The sequence below is a fragment of the Rattus rattus genome, chromosome 2 (assembly GCF_011064425.1).
Source record: "Rattus rattus isolate New Zealand chromosome 2, Rrattus_CSIRO_v1, whole genome shotgun sequence".
NCBI classification, from domain to species: domain Eukaryota; kingdom Metazoa; phylum Chordata; class Mammalia; order Rodentia; family Muridae; genus Rattus; species Rattus rattus.
The window spans coordinates 124,704,771-124,728,939 of NC_046155.1; the positions used below are offsets into that span (position 1 = coordinate 124,704,771).

The window sequence follows — 24,169 nt, forward strand, 5'->3', positions numbered from 1 at the left end:
CTAACTAGGGGAGAACCACCTCCAGTATTGCTCTGGATGGTGGGCCATAAACCACAAGTCCAAATGGGGATGCCAACCTCAAGCAGCCTGACAGAAGAACTGTGTGAAGAGTGTGCCTAGCTCTGAATCCCTGGCTGCCCAAGACGCCTGGTTTCTCATCTGGAAACAGTAACTAAATACATGTACTATCTTTGAGCTCCTATCCTGTAATTAAACAGGAGCACGTCAGGAGCCAGGCAGTGGGACACACTAATGGTTTAGTCCACTGCCATCACTGCTGGCAGCCTCATCCACTCACCAGCAGCTTTAGCCTTGGGCAGGCAGACTTCTAAGACAGAACCCCTGACCCCCACTGGTGGTCTCATTCTGTGGAGAGGTAACCCTACATGACAAGGGGGTTACAGTTGCAGTGGCTGACTGCCCTGGGACGAGGAGATGGCTCAACTGGGTGAAGTGCTCAATGCAAGCATGAGGGCCTGAGCTGCATCCCAAGACCCACATTGAGAAGCCAGGTACGGGAGGGCACTCTCAGCATTAGTGAGGCAGAGACAGGCAGAACTTGGGACTCAATGGCCGCTTAGCCTAGCTTATTTGTTAAGTCCCGGACTACTGTGAGACCGTATTTCAAAAACAGTGCCTCTTTGACACCCAAGGTCAAGCTCTCACCTCACAGGAACCCACACGCACACATGTCCTCATGTCCACATTTGCCCTTAGGAAAGAAACTGGGTGGACTTGACCTCAAAGAGCTTAGCAAAGGCAGTTTTATACGCTGAGAAGACAGAAGGTTCCATCAGTAAACTGCTTGCAGAACAAGTTTAAGGCCTTGAGTTTGATCCCAAATCTTATAAATCAGGCATGGTGAGAGACCAGCTTGGCCATAGTGGTCTCTTCCTGTAATCCTATGACCCAGGAGACTGAGGCAGGAAGATCGCTAGTTTGAAGCCAGCCTGGGTCACCACACCCAGTAAAACTTGTCCAACACTTACTTTTCCATTTGGTATTTTCAAACCAGTTGACCTTGGATAATTGATGCTACAGAAAGTGAAGCTGAAGACAGAGGAGGCTACCTTGTAGGCCCTAGGGGGCCTCTAGACTGAAACCATGTCTAGTAAAAGCAGATCAGGTATTTGTCCAAAGGACAATCCACTAGGTTTAACAGTCCAGTCCTTATCATCTCTGTCCCTCGCACTTCACAGAGTAGGTAGCATGAAGAGGGGTCTTGGTAATTTTAATAAAGCTCCAACTCCAGTCCCCTAGGCTCCCTCCACAGCTGTATGGCCAGCCAATTGGCTTCATGTGCAATTACCTAGAAGAATTCAGTAAAGGCGTCTTTGTTACTTCAAAGAAGATTGCCAGGCTGGCTTGCAGCTCAGTGGGAAGTGTTTGTTTAACATACACAAAACTCAGGGTTTGATCAGCAGAGCTGCATAAACAGGAAATGGGGTCACACACCTATAATCCCATCACCTAGTGGGGGCGAGGGCAGGATGATCAGATGTTTAAGGTCATGCTTGCCACAAAGCATGATAGTGTGAGACCAGCCTGGGCTGCATAAGACCCAGTCTAAAAAACGGGAAACAAACTGTAGACACAAGAAGTCAGTAAGCAAGCCCCCTTATGTCCGTGAACAAATGTACCTTGCTTTACACATCAAATGACTGGTGTGCAATGTCTCCTGCCTCAGACTCACTGCCAGACCAACCCTGACATTTTGCTTGTAATTAGAGCTTTCAACATAAAGTCCTAGTTGGGTTGATAAAAATAGCAACTACGGCTTCCTGCAACCCAGAGAGATACCTCAATGGGTGCTTCTGCCCGAGAGGAAGGCTGGCACCCAGCCCACCACTTGTGGCCAAGCCTGTCCACAAAGCCTGGGATGACAGCAGGCCGGAGCCCGCTGATAAGCTGCTGGGGAGAGTGCCACCCTCCCTGTCCCTTTCCCAAAGGCCCAGACCGGGGAGGGGTCTGTAACTGTGGAAATGCCCTTCAGCCCCTCCCCTTGGGAACCATAACAAAGACACTTCAGGAGGCCTCCCACCAAAGCTCTTTGGGGGCTCCCCTGTCCCCTCTGTTGGCATCTGCCCATCCTCTTTATCTAATGTCTGTTCCTATTAGGTCAGATTGGTGGTCCTAATGGGTACCACTCTGGGGCAGAATTATAAGGTTCTAGGGCAGCAGTCACAGCCAAACTGGATGCTTTGGGTGCTGCTTCTGAAGGAAGGGAACACAGGCACCAGGGAAGGCCTGGAGAGCCTGGCCTAATGTGCCAGCCCTGGCTGAGTCCCAGCAAGGATGGGTACCCCAGGTACCCAGGCTGTTCATACAGCCTTGCCATCCTGACTCCTCAGTCACGAGGTCTGTCGGGAGACCACGTGCAGAGCCTGGCTTTCAACAGTCTCGGATCTACCTCTCCTCCTCAAGTCCCCAGTCTCCACATTCTCTCTCTCCCAGTCAAGGACAGGTGCCCATTTGGTACATCTTTGGCTTCTTTGCCACAGGAAAACAAAGAACCTCACGGTAACATACACCACACACGATAAGCCACCTGCACCTCACCTAGGCAAAGCCACCTGTCACTAAGATACCGTTTAGAAGGGCCCCCACTCAGACATACGTACCTCCCAAACGTTCCAGAGCTTCTGAGCTGCAAAAGACCTTTCAGGAATGCTTTCTTTTCCTAACAGAGCACAAGGCAGCAAGCAGGGGGCAGGGCTAGGCGGGGATTAAAGGGCCTCATTTCACAGATGAGCACACACAGCCAAGAGCTTCATTCAATCCCCAGCTGAGACCAGGAGACCAATAGCAGTCGAACCTTGATCTTCTGGAAAGGCCGAGTCAGAAGAAAAGCCTGAATAAACTAGATAGCTGACTGTGTTTTTAAAGGAATGAATGATATTGGAGCTATCTGCTAAGCTTTAAAATGTGCACAACATCAAGCATGAAAGAAAAATATGGAGAAAGGCACTTGGTGGGAAAATAAACGACTGTGAAAGGCATAGGACTTTAATAAAATTTAAACCTGCCATACCTGCTTTTAAAGCTGCATGATCACAGGCTTCCAAGACTTGATGGAATGTACGGGGGAAATGACCACCGCAAGGTTTCTCATTAGAAGGCAATATGAATGCTGGAGGTCTGGCCAGAATATGGTTGGACTGATAGGGCCATGGAAAGAGAAAGGGCTCCCTCTATACAATGATAGAGACCGAAGAGTCCTGCAGGTCAAAGTATAGAAAGGTCAAACTCCACACACAACCTCTACCTGCACAGCACACTGACAAGGCAGACCTTCATACCATACTGCTTTTCTATACTGTTCATGTATACAAGAAATCTGTCAATATACCGAGATTTTTTTAAATATATAATTTAAACGCACAATGTTTTCCTTGGTCTCCTCAGAACAGACCTTCTGTGGAAGCCTGGCCCTATGCCTTGTACCCACGCCATGCCAGCCTTTCAACTTTACACTGCCTACTTAGCACAGCTTTCTGGTTCAAATGTCAACTGAGAGGCCTTTGTCTCCAATAGATGCTCCCTGTCCTGTTCCCCTCCTCAGGCCTCCCAGGCTACTTTCCCTGCAGCCCTTTTTGAGGTAGCTGACTTGTTGGCTCCACCTGTTGTCAGCCTCCTCTGACTGAATGGGAGCTTCGGGAGAATGGGAACCACCCCATTCTCTGCTGAATTCCAGAACCTGGCAGAAAACAGATGACACAACACGCTCACTGGACACATCTGGAAAATGAGACTAGCAATGTCCACTTATTGTCCTCTCCTGCATGGCAATGCCATTTTTGACATTACACCTTGTAACCCTGCTGAACTCTGACCACTGACTACCAACCTTGTACACCAGAAGCTAAGGTCCACTGTGAACTCTGAGCCCAACCTTCTTCAACAGTGTCACCTACAAGGCAAGCCATTCAGAACAGACCACCACACCTTTCTCCTCCAGATTTCCAAGATGTGAATTCACATGGGCATGCACAGATAAAAGGGCTTACTACCCAGTCTCTCAGGCCCAGAGGAGCTTATCCCCTAGACTCTGGGCGCTGCTACCTTGGCCGTCTAGAAAAGAGCTCTGTGCCTCCTGACCCTCACCCCTACCCAAACAAAAAGGCCTGGCTATGCGAATCTGGCAAGCAGTTCATCTGGGGGTTTTGAACAAGAAAAGGATCTCTTTATCTTAATTAGGACATTAATTTCACTTGGCCTAGATTGATCTTTGTGCAGACCCTTGTAGGGAGCCCAAACAGGGAGAAAGAGCTAGACAAGGTGTCCCCGATCCCTGCAGTCTACTCCTCCCTACAAGGCTGACAGGCAAGTAAGCACCTGGCAGAGGTGGGTGGGGTGACAGTGGGAGATGCGGTCCTCCTCAGGCAGGCGGGCCACAGCAGCCGCAACTCTCCCACGGCCCGCTCTGCAGGAGCCATCCAACTGGTCTTGCAGGCATATCCTTGCCAACGCCTGGCACGCAGCCTCCTCCTGCCCCCCTGGGCTCCCTGTAATCCCTTCTGCTTCTCTGGACTCTTTGTCCATTTCTCCCCCTTGGCTCTGTGCCCAGGAGACATCCCATAAACTAGGGAGAGGGGATCACCCAGATCCTCCCACACTTGATGACCAGTTCTCTGCCCAGGACAAGCCAAGGGAAACCTTGGCTTCTACACGCCACCGTCCTTTGAGCCCATGCCTACTCCCCCTGGGCCCAGACTGGTGCTTCCCTGACCCAGTTTCATAGAGATAGTGGAGCCCCAGCTGAGGAGCAATTATGGGACTAGGGAAGGTGGGAGGGGAGGAGAGCCATGTCCCTTTGGAGACACCAGCAGGCCCTCACTCAGTCTCCATTTCAGATGAGGAAGCTGAAAGCTTGTGCCTGCAGACCTTATTCTAAGGAGCGTGCAGACAAGAGTCTGATGCCCACCACACCCACCCCGCTCTCGACTTCGACATTGTCTCCGGCACTGCCTAGCACAGGGTTGACTCAAAAGCCTCAGGAAGGCCTAGCATTAGAGCTTGCAAGAACCTGGGATATGACCATGAAATAGTTACAGGAACACCCTGGAAAGCATCTACCAGTTTTCTAGAAGAGCCATCTGAACACCCACAGAGGCGAGGGGTTCTACATACAGTCACAAGGGCAAAACTCAGTGTCCCTCCTGCAAGACTTCAAGTCTGAGGGTTCCTACTGCGGGATGGAGGTGGAGGGGGCCTCAGGCCTTGGATGAGCTGGAACAGGCAACCCTACAGAGTCTATAGAACCTGGGGGCAGATCAGCCTGGATGGAAAATGACTAGGGAACTCCTGGAAGGTACAGTGCGATTTCTCAGTTAATGTATTTGACACAGGTTCTCACTATGTAACCCCAGCAGACCTCTGCCTAGGATTCAAAATCCTGGGACTAAAGATGTGCACCACCACACCTGGCTCTAACTTGAATCTCTAAAACGACAAAGCTAACGCTTTTCTGTTTTTAAAGACAGGATCTCATTTGTATCCCTCACTGTTCCATATCTGCCTGCCCCGGCAGCATTTTGAGTTCTGGGATTAAAGGTATTTATGCCCTAGCACCTTTTTGAGCTTCATGCTCCCCAAGCTTCCCTTGAACTCCTGATCCTCCTCCCTCTGCTCCCCAAGTGCTGGGGTACAGGGGTTGCCGCTATGCCTGGTTTGATCCAGGGCTTTCTTTCCACAGCTACTCGAGTACTCATCAATGAGCACATCTCAGCCCAGGGAGCTGTCACTTTGAAGAACAGGACACGGTTGCCTACCTTTTATCATCCAAGGGGGAACCAAGCAGGGCCGAGGAAGGTTTAAGAACAGACAGAGGTAACACCTCCATTCTGTGTCAGGAGGACAGAGCAAAGGGGACAGGGAGCTGGGTGTGAGCAGCCCGCCACGTGCCAGACACCATTCCAGGACGTGCTGTACAATGCTGGGTGTCACCTCACGCCATCCTCCAGAAGGCCTCAGTGACACAAGCAGCACGTGAAGCCAGGCCGACCAGAGCCTGAGCTCCTCCCACTCACCCTGTGCTGAAGGGACTTGAGGGGGAGCCCTGCCAACCTCAAAGTCCTTCTGTCCCCTCAGTTTCTGCTCCCGTGTCCTAACAAGCCCCAGAGACACCTGGCAAGGCAGGCGGCAGTTGTCAGCTTCAGATGCCTTCAGAACTGGTCCCAGCAGAGGGTTCACGGGGCACGGTTGCAGACAAGGAGAAAAGCCCGCAGTGGCAGCCAGAGAGCAGCAGACTCATCACAAGTCCTGCTGCGATGTGGTTTCTGTGAGCTGTGGATGCTCAAGGTCTGCCTCTGCCTGGCCATCCTCACAGGGCTGCAAGTGTTTCCTGGCCTGGAAAAGGATTCACTGGCAGATCAGCAAGGCAATTCAATTATGACATTTACCACATTAGCTGACTTACTACATTAGCATTTCAATCGGCCAATTCATTTGTGGCCCACCACTGTTGGCTTGTGCCAACTCTCTCTAGAAGGGTGTGTGTCTGTCTGTGTGTGTGTGTGTGTGTGTGTGTGTGTGTCTGTCTGTCTGTCTGTCTGTCTGTGTGTGTGTGTCTGTGGCCCCGGACCTGGTGAGCAGGAGCCCCTCAGAAGTTGCATGGGAAGCCAGGTCCTCAAATGAATCTGCACAGCTGCCCACAGTGTCACACTGTCACAGCCAAGGATGAACCTTTGGGTCAGCTCCCATCTGCCTTTTCCCTGTAATCACCTGTGCCTAAAGCGAGCATCCTAGAGCTGGCCCTGGAAGAGAGTGGACAGATGGCTAGAAAAACGGCTGCAGCCAGGGCAGAGAATGGAGGCTCGGTGGGCCTGTGTGCCAGCTCTCCTTCTCTCTCCAGGAAACCTTCACCCTTCTCTCCAGCTCCCTGCTCCCCTGCTCACCGGGGCTCTGCAAACCTATGAGCCAGGGCCCCCAATCCATGGGCCAGCACCCACTTCTCTGTAAAAGCAGGGTCTCAGTAAGGTCTGCTCAAATGATAAATCTGACTAAAACCACCTCCCATGCTTGTTGCTCCAGGCCACCCTCCTCCCTCTCAGTGACAGGAAGGATGCAACCAATCATTGCACACCACACATGGGGACATTTTTTCCTCCTACTTTTCTTTCCCCACACTGGTGTCACAGACTTAGGATGCCATCAACAGGAAACCGAGCCACTGTAGAACATGCAACTTGCACGCAGACCTTGTACTGCATGGCACAGGGAACCCAGCTCCAGTTTGAGGCCCATGACAAAGGTTTCATCCGTCCATCCTCCGTAATTCCTTTAAAAACCTCCCTGGACTCACTGGCTGACAAATGACTCAACTGAAATATCAATAATTACAGGGCCTGGGACAAAAGTGACTTTGCCGGTCTCCACAGACAAAGCCTGTGACCTCAAGAACCCTGTCTTAGAGGGACCAAGCCTACTTGCTGTAGGATAAGAGCACCATAGGGCCTCCCTCCTCTGTCCCCAGACACAAGCTTTCAGCAACACCCATAAAAAGTTCTCCCAGCATAACTGTGCCGCTTATGAAAGGCTCAGCACTCTAGAGGGTCAGATGCCAAGTCCCCCTCCCTCCCTGTCCCACTCCAAGACAGGGTGAATAGCCCAGACAATTGGCATACCTTGTCCTGCCTCATCAGGGAGGGAGAACTAGTGCCCAACAAGCCTTGGCCAAAGCAACTTGGCCTTTGGTCTCCCCAAAGTACAGTTGAACTACAAAGGCCCCTGTAGTCCACCCCTCCCCCCAGCTTCCTGTGCTTGAGTCTCTAGAAATTCTCTGGGATTGGTACGGTGTCATTTGCTTATAAACCCAGCTCTCAGGAGGCTGGGACCAGAGGATTTCACGCTCAAGACTGGCTGACTTCATAGCAAGACTAAAAAACGAAAAAAATAAATAAATAAAAGGAAAAAAAGAAATCTAAAGACTGTGAGAATCCACTTTGAGGTCCTTGAAGCCCTTGCACCCAAGTGTCTGGTGCCCCAGTAGGCACCATTCCCGAATAGGAAAAAGAAGCTTCTAATACAACTATGAGACCAGTCAAGTGGGGATTTGCAGACCACAGCGGAATTCTCGCGCCAGGGCAACGCTTGGAAGGAGGGTTGAGGGGAGGGGGAGCGGCCGGGGAGCGGACGAGTTGCTACAGCCCTGCCAGATGGGCCACCACCTGGGTGGGTAGGGGCGTATGGCTCCGGGAGTGTCACCACTCCCCTTGACAGACAACTTCCCAGACAGGAAGGATCCTATGCAGCGGGCCACACGGCCAGGCCCTGCTGTCTACTCTTCCCTGGTTTAACCCCTCCGCCCTGGCTAGGCAAAGGAAAGCTCGGGGACCCTGGCTAGGTGCGAGCGCAAAGCAGCACGGTTCGCATCCTCGAAGACAAGCAGCTTCCTCTTTCTAGGATCAATAGTAATTTTTTTAAAAAAGATAATCAGCGGACTCAATGAATCAAACACTCCCGAGGGAGGGTAGCCTCTCCAGCGCGTAACATCCGTTTGGAAAACAATTCATTCCCTTGGCGGGAGCTCTGAACATAACAGTACGGGGTCCCCAAGCTCGACCGAGGGGCGCTCCCGGGTCAACACCCACTTCCCCCACCCAGTGAACCGGGCCTTCGGTCCCACGCCCTGCCTGGCGATCCTCCCGCAGGGTCGCTCGCTGTCCCGGTGACAATTCCCGACGACGGCGCCCCCTGTCGACTCGGTCCCGACCTGGTCCTCACCGTGGGGCCCCACAGGCTCCGCAGTCCCCGCCGCTGCCGCCGCCCCCGGCCGGCTCTCCAGTCCCGGCCGCGATCCCGTAGCCGAACCGCACCGGCGCCGCCAACAAACTAGTTTCTCCGGCCTTCCCGCCCCGCCTCGCGGCCCGAAACCCAACAACCAATCATAGACCGTGTCTCTGTGACGGATGGGCCGACTAACCTGTAATACAGCCGTGTGAGAAGAAAGGGACGGTCGTCCAGGCCACCGGTGCCGCGGGAGGCGGGGCGGAGAGAGGAAAGCGACTGCCACCAGATTCTTAAAGGGACAGACTATTGCCTTTCTGCTCTGGTGGCCAGAGTTGGGAGAAAGCAACACGACCTGTTCTAGAGCTTTCCTTAAGGAAGATCCTTGTAGATTACACATACTTCTTTCTGTACAAAAGATTTCTTTCTGTACAAAAGATTTCTTTCTGATTTCTTTCCGAATCATAGCCATTGTTGATCTTTTTACAAACCTGCAATGTAATCGTCCCTGTGTTAAGGAAATCCTTTTTTACTTCCCGGTGGATGTGGGGGAATTTCTACAGATGTGAATCCCTGTCTAGACTGAGAATCCATGTATTTCAGGGGAGAGGACTTTAAGCTTCAGTTGTTCTGTCAAGTCGGCGGAAATTTCTTCCTAAACTTTTTTTTTAATACCCTTCAAATATTCTTCACTCCAGAGGTACAAAACCCATATCTACACATATATACATATACATGTACATATACATATACATACATACATACATACATACATTCAACACACATATAGAGTTTATTTGAGTGACTTTCAGGCTGTGGCTGGGTAGTTCAACAATGGCTATTTGCAGACATAACGTCCATGAATCCAATTGTCAGTCCATGAGGCCAGATGCTTCCGCTGATCTTCAGTATACCTTGGAATCCACAAGTTGGCTATAAGACAGTGAAAGAATAAACCTACCTGTGAGAGTTAAGGGCAGGCAAAAACCAAAACTTTCCTTCTTCCAGGTCCTTTAGGTAGTCTGTCATTAGAAGGTGTAGCCCAGATTTAGGGTGGGTCTTCCTACCTCAAATGATCCAACCAAGAGAAATCCCTCACGGGTGTACTCGGCTGCTTGGGTTGTAGCTAGTCCAGATAAAATCAAGTTGGCAACCAAGAATAGACATCACCCTTTCCCAATGCATCCATTAGTTCATTTAGGAATTACTAGACCTGGACGGTGGGGGCACACTCCTTTAACCCCAGCACTCAAGACAGAGGAAGGTCAATCTAATTTCCAGGCCAGCCTGATCTATAGAGTTGATCCCAGGACAGTCAGGGCTACACAGAGAAACCCTGTCTCAAAAGAGAAAAAAAAAAAAAAAAAGGAGGAGGGATATTTTCTAGATTTCTATGATTCTGTGTGTGTGTGTGTGTGTGTGTGTGTGTGTGTGTGTGTGTGTGTGTGTGTGTGTGTGTGTGTGTGCTGTAGTTCTGAGACCTCGTAATCTTTGTCTTGAAGTTCCATCGGCTCCTTTCTTCCCGCTCCCCCACCCCCGACTCTGTCCTGAGGGATGGTCCTTGCAGGCTGAAAGAGTATCACCAAACCCTTTCCTACAGGGCTATTCCACCACAGCTTGCTGAGTGTCTGGTCTCCTTGCCTGTAAGGCAGCGGTGTGAACTCCCGCTGGATTACATGCAGGAGTAAAGGACCAAAGAAGCAATCATCCCAACAACTCACATAAAGACACAGGAGCCCAAGTTAAGAAAGCGATGGACTGAGGCTGAAGAGATGGCTTAGGGGTTAAGAACACTGACTGTTCTTCCAGAGGTCTGGGGTTCGAATCCCAGCACCCATGTCGCAGCTCACAACTGTCTCTAACTCCGGGATTTGACACCCTCACATGGAAAAAAAGAAAAAAGAAGACAAAAAAGAAATTAACTGGGCCAGGTGTGGTGGCACATAGGCAGTAAATAGATAGCCTGGTTTGTGTAGTTTCAGGACAGTACTGAGACTCGTGTCTTCAAAACAACAAAAGTGATAAGTATCACAGAGGCACAGGAGTGCGGAGAATTCCCAGGAAGCAGGGGGCTAGGGAGGTTTGTAGAAGAGGGGAGGGGCGTGCAAAAGATTCCAAAGACAAGCAGCAAGGTGACTGGGTGGGAAGTGAGAAATAGGCCCTTGTGCAGAAAGCTGCTTGACCCAGCAGGTCTGCTGTGTAACCAACAGTAGCACACCTAGGGGCAGGGGCAGCCAGTGTAGCTGTAAGCAGCCTGAAGTCCCTGTTTGAATCTGACTCTTCCCCTCAAGATCTCTGAGGGATGGCTTTGACAGCCTGGTTCTTGCAGGAGGAAAGGGTATTGCCAAACCTCTCCTCCAGGATCATTGTAAAGATGGAGGGTTTGGCAGCCAGTAAATGCTCAATAGAGTGTCTCCATTTGGCCCAGATCTGGAGACATTTAAGACGGGAGGGTTCCCATATTTAAGAGGAGCCTTGGCCAGAGCTGATCAGTGGCCTAATGTGCTGTTAAGGAACTTTCCAAAGGGACATCAAATAATAGTTTCCTTAAATGAATGACAGTCTGCGTTTATAGCTATAGGTGCCCTGCCAATTCCCTAAAGCAATGGCATTTATGTGATTGCTGCTTGGACGAAGCTTCCCATGCAAAATTAATTCTTAGCAAGTTCGCAAGCATTGCTTACAGTTAAAGGCTCTCTGTGAACTTACTTACACATGCCAACTGTCAGAAATCTGGCCCACATGATCACTGTTTCTCTCTTCAACTCCGGGGCCTAAATTAGGTAGCAGCATACATTAAAAGCAAATATAGCCAATAAAAAGAAATCAGAGCCAAGAACATGTGTTGAGTTATTGAATTTAGATAAGAGCTGAAAGGAGGCAGGGAAAGAAAGAAATGAGGCTGCTTTCGCCATCCCACCGCCAAAGCCTCTACCTGCCAATCCAGCCCAATACACATGGAGTTCTGGGGTGCGGGGCCCACCACAATTACCTCAGAAATCTCGGTGTTACACATAGTTGGTTTCTTGGAGTTTTGTTGCTGCTGTGAAGAGACAATATGACCGTGGCAACTCTTGTAAAGGAAAGCATTTCACTGGGGCTGGCTTGCTATTTTAGCTTGAGCGAGGTGACTTCAAAACCTGGGGGTGTGGGGGGGACACAGTTTCACATCTGCAACAAGCTCACACCTACTCCAACAAGGCCATGCTTCCTAATACTGCCACTCCCTATAGGCCAAGCATTCAAATACATGAATCTGTGGGGGCCATTCCTATTCATACACTACAATAGGCTTTCACAGTTTTGAAGCACTACCAATAATTTTCATGTCATGCTGAACTTTTCTTTTTTAATTGGAAACAGATTCTTCTCTCATACAATGCATCTCGACCACAGTTTCCCCTCTCCCAACTCCCCTACCTCCTTCCCCTCTCTTCTCTCCCCAGATTCTCTATTTCCTTAGAACGCTCTTTATACAGCATATGACAGAAACAGTGACATTAAGTATGACACAAATAAAATATTAGATTGCTTCTGCAAGGGCAGCTGGAAAATATGAACTTTTGTGAAAATATTTCCCCTCTTCAAACAAAGTCAGGGCTCTGCTAGCACGGAAAAGGAAAGGACAGGTGCTTGATGTCAATCAATAGTCTTACCCTACCCTGTCCCTACTAAGATCGCCATCTATCTAGTGTTTAGGTAACTCACACTTTAAAGTCTGTCAAGTTCTCTCTACCTAGCCCTGGCTGTCCTGGGACTCACTCTGTAAAGCAAGCTGGCCTCAGATTCACAGAGATCCACCTGCCTCTGCTACCCAAGTGCTGGGATTAAAGCTGTATGCCACCGCGCCCAACTGAAGTCTTAAAACTTCTGAATGGGGACAGGGCAATAGTTAATCAGCAAATTGCTTGCCTTGTGAACATATATTGATCCCCAAAAGCTGTGTTTAAAGAATGGGCTTGGTAGAATGGAGCATTTGTGATCCCAGGAGGAGACAGGAGGATTGGAGTGGGTTGCTGACCAGTCGGCATGGCCAAAATGGTGAGTTCCGGGCTAAGAGTAGACTCAAAGGAAGTGGATCAAATCCCCAGAGGTAAGCCTTTTGATCCTCCTGGCTCTGTCTCCGGAGCACTGGAGGTTAAAGGTGCACAGCACCACATCCAGCTTAAATGATATACTCTTTAATTGCCATAAATAAAAGAAAATAAACCAACCAGGGATGGTGGCACACACCTTTATTCCCAGCACTTGGGGGCCAAAGGCAGGCAGATCTCTGTGAGTTTGAGGCCAGCCTGGTTTACTAATCAGTTCCAGGACAGCCAAGGCTCTGTTATATGGAGAAACCCTGAGAGAGAGAGGGAGAGAGAAAGAGAGAGAGAGAGAGAGAGAGAGAGAGAGAGAGAGAGAGAGAGAGAGAGAGGAAGGACAAGGAGGAGGAGGACCAGGATGAGGAGGAGGAGGACGAGGAGGACGAGGACGAGGATGAGGAGGAGGAGAGAGGCAGAGACAGAGGGACAGAGGAAGAGAAAAAGAAATCTTAAAAGGAATAATAATACAAACCAGTACATGCTTGCAATCCCAACAGTCAGACGCAGAAGCAGGAAGAGCAGGGGCTCAATTCCAGGGTCCACTCATAACAAGTTTGAGACCAGCCCAGGGAACATGAGACTTTGTTTCAGAACACACACACACACACACACACACACACACACACACACACACACACACACACCAAGATGTCATTTAAGCCAATGTAATATTAAATGCCACATAATGGGCACATTATGTGGGCATTATGTGGGTAATTACAGTGAGAGCGGTTAGGTTGTGGGATAAAGTTTGAATGTGCTACAGCAGGGAAAGGTGGGTACAGTTAAAACTTTACTCTGTTCTTCAAGGTATTTAGAACAGGAGGATTCTTAATGTTCCCAACACAAATGACCGTAACCCTCGATACCTGCAGCAGACAGGAGAACTGGCATGGCCCCTAGCTGGCTAAAACATTGAGTGAACTAACCCAGGCAGTGCTGGAGAGCTCACCCTGGTGGTGTAGATGTGGGAGAGCTGGCTGGTTGACCAACTCAGCTACCATCCAGGCCTAGATCCAGGGCTTTGAGTTGGACCACCCCAACCTCTACTCCATCTATGAACCCCTGGAATGCATGAAGGGGCCATTCCTGCAGATTCAAAACTGCCGTATCTCCACGACACGGGAACAATAGGGTCTCTGAGAGGAGTCCCAGTGAGGATCCAGAATTGATGGAGTAGCAGAAGCCAGAGGTCTTGAGCTGACCAGTGAACATTTGCAAGTAAAGATGTGTGGACAAAAGGGTTTGCTGTAGGAACACTGTGACATACTACAGCTTCCACAAGTAGATTCTTGGTTGTTTGTTTGTTTGTTTGTTTGTTTGTTTTTGAAAGGAAGTTTCCAAGGGCAGAGGGCAGATAGGAAGGCACAGGGAGATGAGTGAGATAGGGGTGCATGACGTGAAATTCACAAAGAATCAATAAAAAAATTATTTTTTGAAAAAAAATGTTGATCTTCAAGATGTTTAGAAACAGAGAGAGGCCTCTGAATGCTCCCAACACAGATGGTGAGTGTTTGGTGGGCGGGGCATGTTCATTACCCTGAGTTGGCCATCTCACATCACATCCATGTAAGAAAACTCCTACAGTGTAGCCCATGAAGTTATTGTCATGCACAGCTTCGTAAAAAGTTACAGAAGCCCAGTTCTCTGTAACATCAACTGGTGACGCAGGCATCCTCTTCATGAGATAGTGTTTACTTACTACCAAAAAGAACATTGATTTGGGGTACCAGCCGGCACAGGCCTTGGACCATCTCCCTCTGGTGAGAAGACCAGAGTGCCATGAAGCCTACACACACAGCAAGCACAGGGACTGAGCCTCTTTAGTCCATTGCTTTTTGCTTTGTTTTGTTTTGTTTCATTTCGCTTTGCTTTGGTTTGGTTTGGTTTGCTTTGGTTTGCTTTGGTTTGGCTGAGTTTTGATGCTTAGTTTGAACCTCTGTCCAAAAGCGAGCTACTTAACTACATCCGTAGCCCATCCAAAGCCTCGCTAGTCATCCTCCAGGAGTAGCGGGAAAGCTCTGAAGGGTTACAGATGCACACTTGGGGTTTGGAGGAGCATTGTGTTTTCTTCTTTTCTCTTTACACATGAAAGGGTCAGGAGTTTGGGCTGAAGCCCTTTGTGTTATCATTTGAATGAGATAATATCACAGACAATGGATACTGTCCACACTGGACTACTAACAAATGAAAATACATAAAGTATCAAAAGATGTGAGGTGCAGGCAGAAGGAGTCATGGGAGATTGACAGCATTCAGAATATCAGGGAGTAATAAATTAAGTTGCCACTTCAGGACTATGAGGAAAAGAGCAAGGGAGGAAGAGGTTGAAAGGTAGGAGAAGGATTCAAGGCGGAGAATATGACCAAACTGTACTGGATACATGGATGAAATCCAAAAATAAATTTTTTTAAGGAGCATGTTTTAACAATGACCATAGGCAAATGGATGGAACTGGAAAATATCATCCTGAGTGAGGTAACTCAATCACAGAAAAACACACATGGTATGCAGTCATTGATAAGTGGATATTAGCCCAAATGCTTGAATTACCCTAGATGCACAGAACACATGAAACTCAAGATGGATGATCAAAATGCGGATGCTTCACTCCTTCTTTAAAAGGGGGACAAGAATACCCTTGGCAGGGAATAGGGAGGCAAAGCTTAAAACAGAGGCAGAAGGAACACCCATTCAGAGCCTGCCCCACATGTGGCCCATACATATACAGCCACCCAATTAGACAAGATGGATGAAGCAAAGAAGTGCAGGCTGACAGGAGCCGGATGTAGATCTCTCCTGAGAGACACAGCCAGAATACAGCAAATACAGAGGCGAATGCCAGCAGCAAACCACTGAACTGAGAACGGGACCCCCGTTGAAGAAATCAGAGAAAGAACTGGAAGAGCTTGAAGGGGCTCGAGACCCCTTATGAACAACAATGCCAAGCAACTAGAGCTTCCAGGGACTAAACCACTACCTAAAGACTATATATACATGGACTGACCCTGGACTCTGACCTCATAGGTAGCAATAAATAGCCTAGTAAGAGCACCAGTGGAAGGGGAAGCCCTTGGTCCTGCTAAGACTGAATCCCCAGTGAACGTGATTGTTGGGGGGAGGGCGGTAATGAGGGGAGGATGGGGAGGGGAACACCCATACAGAAGGGGACGGGGAGGGGTTAGGGGGATGTTGGCTGGGAAACCGGGAAAAGGAATAACAATCAAAATGTAAATAAGAAATACTCAAGTTAATAAAGATTAAAAAAAGGGAGCATGTTTTAAATATTCAGTCTGATATAAAAGTAAACACATTGTAAAATCTCTATCAGGCAAAAAGAGCACACAAGTAAAATGCATGTTCAAGTCTATCTCTCAAGTAAATTATCACAACAAATATTACATAACAGATCTCTGTAAATGGGATTCCTGAAAAGGAAAGAGTTCAGTGAGGACTGAGGAGATGGCTCAGGAGTAAAGGTGCTTGCCACCAAGCCTGATGAACTGGGTGCTTGATTCCCCAGTCTTACGTGGGAGGAGGAGAGAAGTGACATCCTCATGTTGTCCACATGAACAAGAGCCAAGTAAAATACTCCAATTAAATAGTGATATTTCTATGTGGGCAGCACACACCAAATGCAAGAAAACTGAAGGGAACAATAAAGACCAGAAATCAGTTGTGGTCTTCTGAAAGAAAATGGCCCCCATAGGCTCAAAGGGATTAGCACTATTAGGAGGTGTGGCCTGTTGGAGTGGGCGTGGCTCTGTTGGAGGAAGTAACTTTCCCTCCATCTCTAGCACCATGTCTGCCTGCAGGCCACCATATTCCCAGCTATGAGGATAATGAAGGAAAAACTTCTGGAACTGTAAGCCAGTCGAAGTTCATGTTTTCCTTTATAAGTATTGCTATGGTCATGGTGTCTCTACAGAGCAATGGAAACCATAATCAGACAAGAGCGAGATGGAAAACATGAGAACGATAGAAAAAAATCAACAAGACAAAAAATTATGGTTGTTGAAAAGATCATTAAAATTGATAAGCATCTAATAAGACTAAGAAAAGCAAAGATGAGACATGGATCACAGTCCATACCAACAAAACGGGCCTGAGAATGATGGTGCCCTCCTTTCATCCCAGCGCACAGGATCCAAAGGCAGCAGGTCTCTGAGTTCGAGGGCAGCCTGGTCTACAGAATGAGTTCCAGGACAGCTAGAACTGTTACATGAAGAAACTCTGTCTCCAGACAAGGAGGGTGGTTGGGGGAAGAACAATAAAGAAGCATTCACGATAAACCCTTAGCTCTCTCATAAATACAGTGGAGGGGACCTATCAGCTTTAACAAAAGGTCCAAACAACTTCTCTAAAAGCAAAATGTAGCAAAGGAAACTAGCTAGTCCTGCAATAACGAAACAGTCATAGTTACTAACTTAAGAGATTACAAAACGGAACTATCCGACTCCTGATAGTTTTAGTGGAGAATTCTGTGAGATTTTTCTCTTTAAAACTGCATGCCAAAAACACATGATATCTTCTAAAACCAGGACAGAGATTATTAGTCTGGTTCTCTAGCAAAATATATTGAATATAACTTCTGTCTGTCTGTCTCTATCTCCATATATGCATATATATCATTTATAATATAAAAACGTGGTGATTTTGTTGTTTGTTTTGTTTTGGGTTTTTTTCTTGGTTTGTTTGTTTCTTCGCTTGTTTGTTTGAGACAGGGTCTGTCTATAACCTGTATTGACCACGACGTCTATGTAGGCTGGCCTTGAACTCAGATCTGTCTACCTCAGAATCCTACTATTAAAGGTGTGTGCCACGATGCTGGGCCAAAATCTCTGATAATTTTTGAAAGTTTGTGGATTGGCTGACACCACAGCGGGTTGGATAATCCTACAATAGTCATCCCGATGCTGAGGGCCAAAGAACTCAGTGAGTTACTCTGGCCAGGAAACAGGGCGAGGGAGAACAGCAAGTTGGTCTGCCTGATTCAAACGTTGAGGGCCTGGAAGCTCCCTCCAGAGCCCCTGCTGGGAGTCTGCAGGAAAGGCCAGGAACCAGGTGACTGAGATCTTCAAGCCACGGCAGCACCCACAGGGCCATTTGCTCAAGAGAAGTGAATTCCACCTGTGTTAGCTCCCGCCCTCTTCCTTCCACCTCAGCTTTATTAACACTTGGGGGCTACTGGACAGAGCCAGTCACAGTCACGGTAGGTCTTCACCCAACTCAGTTGCTGACTCAAGCACCAACCACTCTAGAAACACCCTCACAGACACACCCACGGGCCTGTGTTACTCTCCCTGTGACATCTCTCAAGCCAATCAAGCTGACAACCAAGAAGTCAGTATAGGAAGGGACACCCCAACCTCCTTGATGTGCCCACTACCGCCTTGTCTCCAAAACCAGCCAGTAAAACAGAGGGCAGAGAGAAAGTATATCTGATATTACCATGAACTTAAGCACAGAAGCCCTCTGTAAAACACGAGCAAAAAGAGTCCAGTGATGGCTACCCACAACAGGGTTGGGTTAATTCAAGGTAGACAAGGCTTGTTTATAATCCAACACCGATCGACATGCTCTGCCACATAAGGAACTTTCAAAAGCTCCTGACAGGATCCAGAACCCTTTGGGATCAAAGCTCTCAGCAACTTAACTGAATGCTATTGGATGGAGAGCGTCCATGTCCAGCTCACAACAGGTTTCCTCTCAGATTTGGAAGGAAGAAGGAGAAGGAGAAATCAGCCTCCGAAATCTGAACTCTCAGCACTGATGGTGACAACTGTCTCCTTATTGGCTTTAAGGAGACACGGCTCAGTGAAATCCAAGAAGGGATCAGGAACTCAGCCACAGACACATGCTTACCGCATGTGAGACAAGGATAGGGAATCAATTGAAAGCAAGAAGTGCAGAAATATCAAATAACACTCTCTTCTAACAAAAACACTATGAACTGGTGTTTAGAACAAGGGATTCAGATACTTTTGTCTCCCTCACCTTGTAAGATTTAGGTGCAAATGTTTGAATCCCCCTGCCAGGTAAAACGTTGGTTTACCTAAGGCTGCCTAATGCACTCTAGGAAGCTGATGGCTGATGGCAGTGACCCTTCCCTTTTTCTCCTTCATTTCCTGTTCACCACTTCTTTTCAGACTAAAGAACACAGTGAGGACTGACCCCAGCCAATTGGGAAAAGACCCAGTCACCACCTGGGAGAGACAAACCAAATGCACACAGTGTCTCTGTGTTTGTTGTTCCGAGTGCAGCCTTTGGATCAAGAGACATGTTTGTCTTCTTGGACACTCAGTTAAAATGGGGCTCCCTTTCTTCGCCACCCTGAAGTTATTTCTCACAGAAGGGATTATTATCTAAAAACAACAACAACAAAAAAAACATTGTTGAAGCAACTGAAACAGTCACACACAACCAAATAGACAATTTTGACCTAAGCCTGCATCTTACACAAAACTTATCCACAGAGCATCGTGAACTTAGATATGAAACTATAAACATCCAGAAAAAGGAGGCGAGGGGCTGGAGAGCTGACTCCGTAGTCACAGCGCCTGCTGCGGAACCCTGGAGACCTGAGTTCAGATTCCCAGCACCCTGCAAAAGCTGTGAATCTGTGTGTGTGTGCCACTAAAATCCACCCCCAGGTTCAGAGGTCGCCCAAATATGCCCTGTCACCCTCAGAAGTGCAGAAGGCGGGGATCGAGCTTCACTCTTCCAGAACCCCACAGAGGGCGATGTGAACTGTGAGGACAAAGAGCCTTCCCAAAGACGCCCATGTCTGACAGAATTTCATCACTCTGACAAGGACCTGGGGGACAAAGGAGGCAGGGTTCATTTTGGAGCCTAAAGAGGTTCCCATGGTTCTCTGGTTCCCTTAGTTTAGTCCTGAGGTGAGAGCTCCCTGCTGATGAGGGCATGTGAACAAAGGAAGTGTTCAACTCATGCCTACCAGGGAGCACAGAGAGTGACAAGAAGTAGGGGTGTCTTTCTAAACCAGCCCGGGTGAACCGGTTCCGAAATCAGGTCCCACTGCCTGAAGTTCCCCCATCTCCCAGGAGTCCATTCTGACTGGGACTCCATGGACAGATTAGCCCACACCCTCAACACTAACACTGCTGTGACTGTGTGAGCTTCCTGGGGACTTTGGTCCACAGCACACACCTCACTTTCCTCCTCAGTTCTTGGAAAACCGAGGTTTGTTTGCTTTCTTTCTGCTTCCCTCAGCAAAGCTTAGACTCATCACGCTGTCCTCCCCAGCAAGTGTTTGTAAGGAGAGTCTAAAGTCCTGTGTGGCTGCAGGACACATCAAAAACAACAAATTTACTCTTGCACTGGGCCTGAGCCCTTGGACTTCTAGCAGTTTCTACAAATTTACTCTTGTTCTGGGCCTGAGCCCTTGGATTTCTAGCAGTGTCTAACAGCCAAAGATTGGGAAAGCTGGAAGATATTGGGATAATCATGGTCATCACTGAATTTTTTGCAATGGGCCTTTGACAACTTTTCATGAAGAAGAGTACTCTCCACCTGTGGACTAACAACAATGAAAGCATGCTCTTCCTTTTTCTGGAAGGCTTCAAACTTGAGAGAGAGGGGGGGGGCATAGGAAATGGAACAGACAGGACTCCATGTCCCAAGAAACTGGGACTGAAATGTGGCAGTCTCTCTTTCCAGGACAGGGACAGTGGTGATGGACTGGATGGGAACTGTGAGGAGTCACCTGCCCTAAGGAGCCTGGGCCTGACTCCTTAGCCAGTCTCTGGTACCCACCATATGGACAGAATGGCATCCCTGAGCATCAGCATAAAGCACATTTCTGTGATCGGGAGGGGGTGACAGAGGAAATCTCCCCGTTGACTTCACTTGGCAGATTTCCAGTAGGACTGGGTTGGTGGAGGAAAGAGAGAAGGGCTTGGGTTGTGTGTGGATCCAGAGAACCCTGGCTCATTCTCTGATGTTGAGAACAGAGAAGGTAAAAGAACCACTGAGGAGATTCTCACAATCCTTTAAGAGAACCCAGGAGCATTCGTGCAGACTTTGTGCTCTTTCAAACCAGCTTAACTCCCACCATCTCAGGTAATCTACACCCTGTGGATCCTGGCCAGTTCCTAACCTGGGGCCCACTTTGGGAACCCCAAGGGCCATAGAAAGCTCCAGAAAGCCTATGGCTCTTCTCCTTTGAGAAGCTGCACTCTCCTAGAGAGCACATTAAGGTAGATCTGGGACATAAAATGTTCCTTAATTCATGTGAAAGCAAAGGGTGGGTTGAGCAGCCTCAGACGATCCCGTTTTGTAGATATTTAGTGATATTTGCTTTTGTGTTGTTCTGAACAAAAACATTTTAGAGGAGGGATTCTCAATGAATGATACTTTCACAGATATTGCCTAAAACCATCAGAAAACACAGATATTGACATGATTCATTACAGTAACGAAATTGGTTATGAGGTAGCAATGAAAATTATTTTATGCTTGGGCTCACCAAAGCGTGAGGAACTGTATTAAAGGTTGCAGCATTAGGAAGATGGAGAAGCATTGTTTTACAGCCTCCCGGCTTCTAAAACTTACCAGGTACATCATCAGAGCTAGACACCCTCCCAGCGCTGCTGAGAAGACCTGATGCCCGGGTGTCTATTGCAGGGCTTCCTGAGTCTTTCCCCCCAGTGCTTCCTTCTCAGCTGAGAAATGTTCGCATGACCACAGATGTCTTAGTTCCAGTCCCTCACAGTGGAGTGGGAGCTTGGGAGAGCCGGCTGCCCTGCTGCAGTGAAGGGCAGAGAGCACTGAGTTCAGGTTTGCACGCCCACGGCTCCCTCTTCATACTTCCGGTACCCAAACACAGGGATGTGGCCCTCACCTTCAGGGCCCCCACATCTATTAAGTTTGGTTATCCATCCCTGCCGCATACACAGACGTGTGCACAGGATAATGTCATCCAGGCAATCCCTGTTGAGACTTCCATCTCAGATGACACGAGAAGGTGTCATCTTGATATTTAAACTAAAGCTCCTGCTAGGTACAGAGATCTATAAAACAGGTGGGTAAAGCAAACACTTACTGATGGTGGGCCATAAAGTGATTTCTTTTAAACAATTCTTTGGTATACACGGAAGCTTGCTGTTTATTAAAGCTGACTACAAACGTTTGTACCTGTGAGATTGTTTGTCTGACATAACTCACTCTCAAGTTAGACTTCTCTGATAGCCATACACTGTATTAGTCAGGGTGCTCCAGAGAAACACACTGATAGGATGAGTATACAGGTTAGAAGAACTTATGTGGTAATGGAGAGGTGGCTCTGTAGTTAAGAGCACTGGCTGCTCTTCCAGAGGACCTGGGTTTGGTTCCCAGCACCCATGTGGTAACTCACCACCATCCCTAACTCTAGTTCCAGACAATCTGTCATCCTTTCTGCCCTAGATAGGCAGTGTACACACACAGCTCAGATATACCAGGAAACAGCCATACGCTTACATTAAATATTAACAACAGTGTCTCATGCCTGAGAGGATGAGAACTTGGTGGTCCCTGGGTCCTTGGGGCAGGGAACCTCAACAGTGGGAGGGGCATGTCCTCCTCCTCCCCACCCCCACCCCACTGCAGGCTGTGTGTCACTGGAGAAACCAACACCTAGTAATTGATCAGTCCACAAAGATGGCTGTCTCAACAATCCCTGTCCTACACCAAACACAAGGATCTGATCTGAGGTGTTCCTGGAAAGCCACTGGTCCTCACTCAACAATGGAGTCTGGAATCGCTGGCTCTGACAGCAATGAAGGACACAGCAGAGGCAGAGGCAGAGGCAGCAGCAGCAGCGGGTGGGTGTAGGGGATGAATGCTGTACAGAAGCAGAGGACGGGTGAGCAGCCCTCCCTCGGCTCTGTTTCATATGAGATTCCAGCAGAACACACATCCCTCCCCAGGCCTGCCTCAGCAGGACAGTCAGGACAGGGTTTCAAGTGAGGACCCTGCTCAGGGGATTCTCATGTGTTCCAAATCGATACAAAACCAACCATCACCCACCTCAGAGGAAGGATGTGAGACAATATTACAAGTCTTTGTTGTCTGTGACTGAACCCTTATGGTTCTGTAAGAACAGAAAACATTAGATGCACAGTAAAACCACAGCGCTTCCTAACACATAATAGTCTCAGATCTGATCTGAGGTGTTCTTGGCAGCATGCGACAGCCTTACAGAGCAGAGCAGTGCATGCACTGAGAAGTGCACATGTGTGTGCTCAGAAGCAAAGCTACAGCAAAGGCTCCTAATGCAACACGGGTCAACGCCACAAGGAATAGCTCTGATCCAATGTACGTTTGGTTCCATACACATCTCGTGACTATTACAAGTCCAGAAACATTTACTGTTGCCACAGTAAAAGTTTTCACAGCCTCCTCTTTCACTCGACATTACCCACGACTTGAGGAACTTTCTTGAGCTGCCAAAAAGAGGATCCTTACAGAGCCTGATAATGAACTTGGCACCAAAGGTTGGCACAGCAGACTGGGGCAAGTTTCATAGGCTTGTCACTAAAACAAGCCAGTCATGGTGAGAGGCAGTGAGCCAGGGCTTCAGGGAGAGCTGTGAGGAAGGGTCCTTAAGTAACCTCCCCCAGTGCCAGGAGAGCAGCTCCCAAATCCTTCAAAGGCACAGTTTACTTCCCTTGCCGCTGAGAAATTTCAGTTCTTCTCTGGTGTATGTGGTAAAGATGCAGGGCGTTCTCCATCATCCACTGACCCTGGGTGGAGGAGAGGAAGGACGCCCGGTGTCAGTGGCTTGTCTCCGGCTGCACCTTCAGGTCTGAAGACTCCTCTTGGTCTCCAGCTGGATTCCGGTCTCTCTGACTTGAATGCCAAGGAAGCCCACGCACACTATCACCTAGCTTGCCCCAGGAGGCTCTCAGAAGGCTTGTGGCATATTTCTTTGTATACCTTTTATTATTTTACTTCGGGTGTTTTGTTTGCATGTATGTCTCTGGGACCACACATGTACATGGTGTACAACGAGGCCAAGAGAAGTTACAGATGGTTGTGAGCCACCATGTGGGTGCTGCAAACGAATGTGGGTCCTCTGGAAGGGCAGCCAGTGCTCTTAACCACTGAACTGTCTCTCCAGACCATCATCATTTCTTTATTTACTTATATCTTAATCCACACCACGGTTCTAATTATTGTTCCAATCTTGCCTTTCAAGGAAGAAATACTAGTTTCTTTAAATGATATAGACTTAAAGGAAACTTAAATGGCGTTTAGGACCCAGAGGTTTTCGGCTCTCGCATTCTTTAGCGTCAGTAGTTTTATTGTGTGTTTTTGCTTTTTTAAATGCTCAGGGTTGAACTCCTCAGTGA

The 24,169-nt window shown here is 48.4% G+C and overlaps 1 protein-coding gene across 1 annotated transcript in view; it reads right to left on the reverse strand.

The window, feature by feature from the left end:
* Klhl25 (kelch like family member 25) overlaps window positions 1–8,868 on the reverse strand; it is a 24,133-nt gene extending 15,265 nt beyond the window's left edge. The window contains 1 exon segment of the mRNA XM_032893405.1: window positions 8,725–8,868. The gene's annotated coding sequence lies outside the window, so the exon portion shown is untranslated.
* Window positions 8,869–24,169: the final 15,301 nt, after the last annotated feature.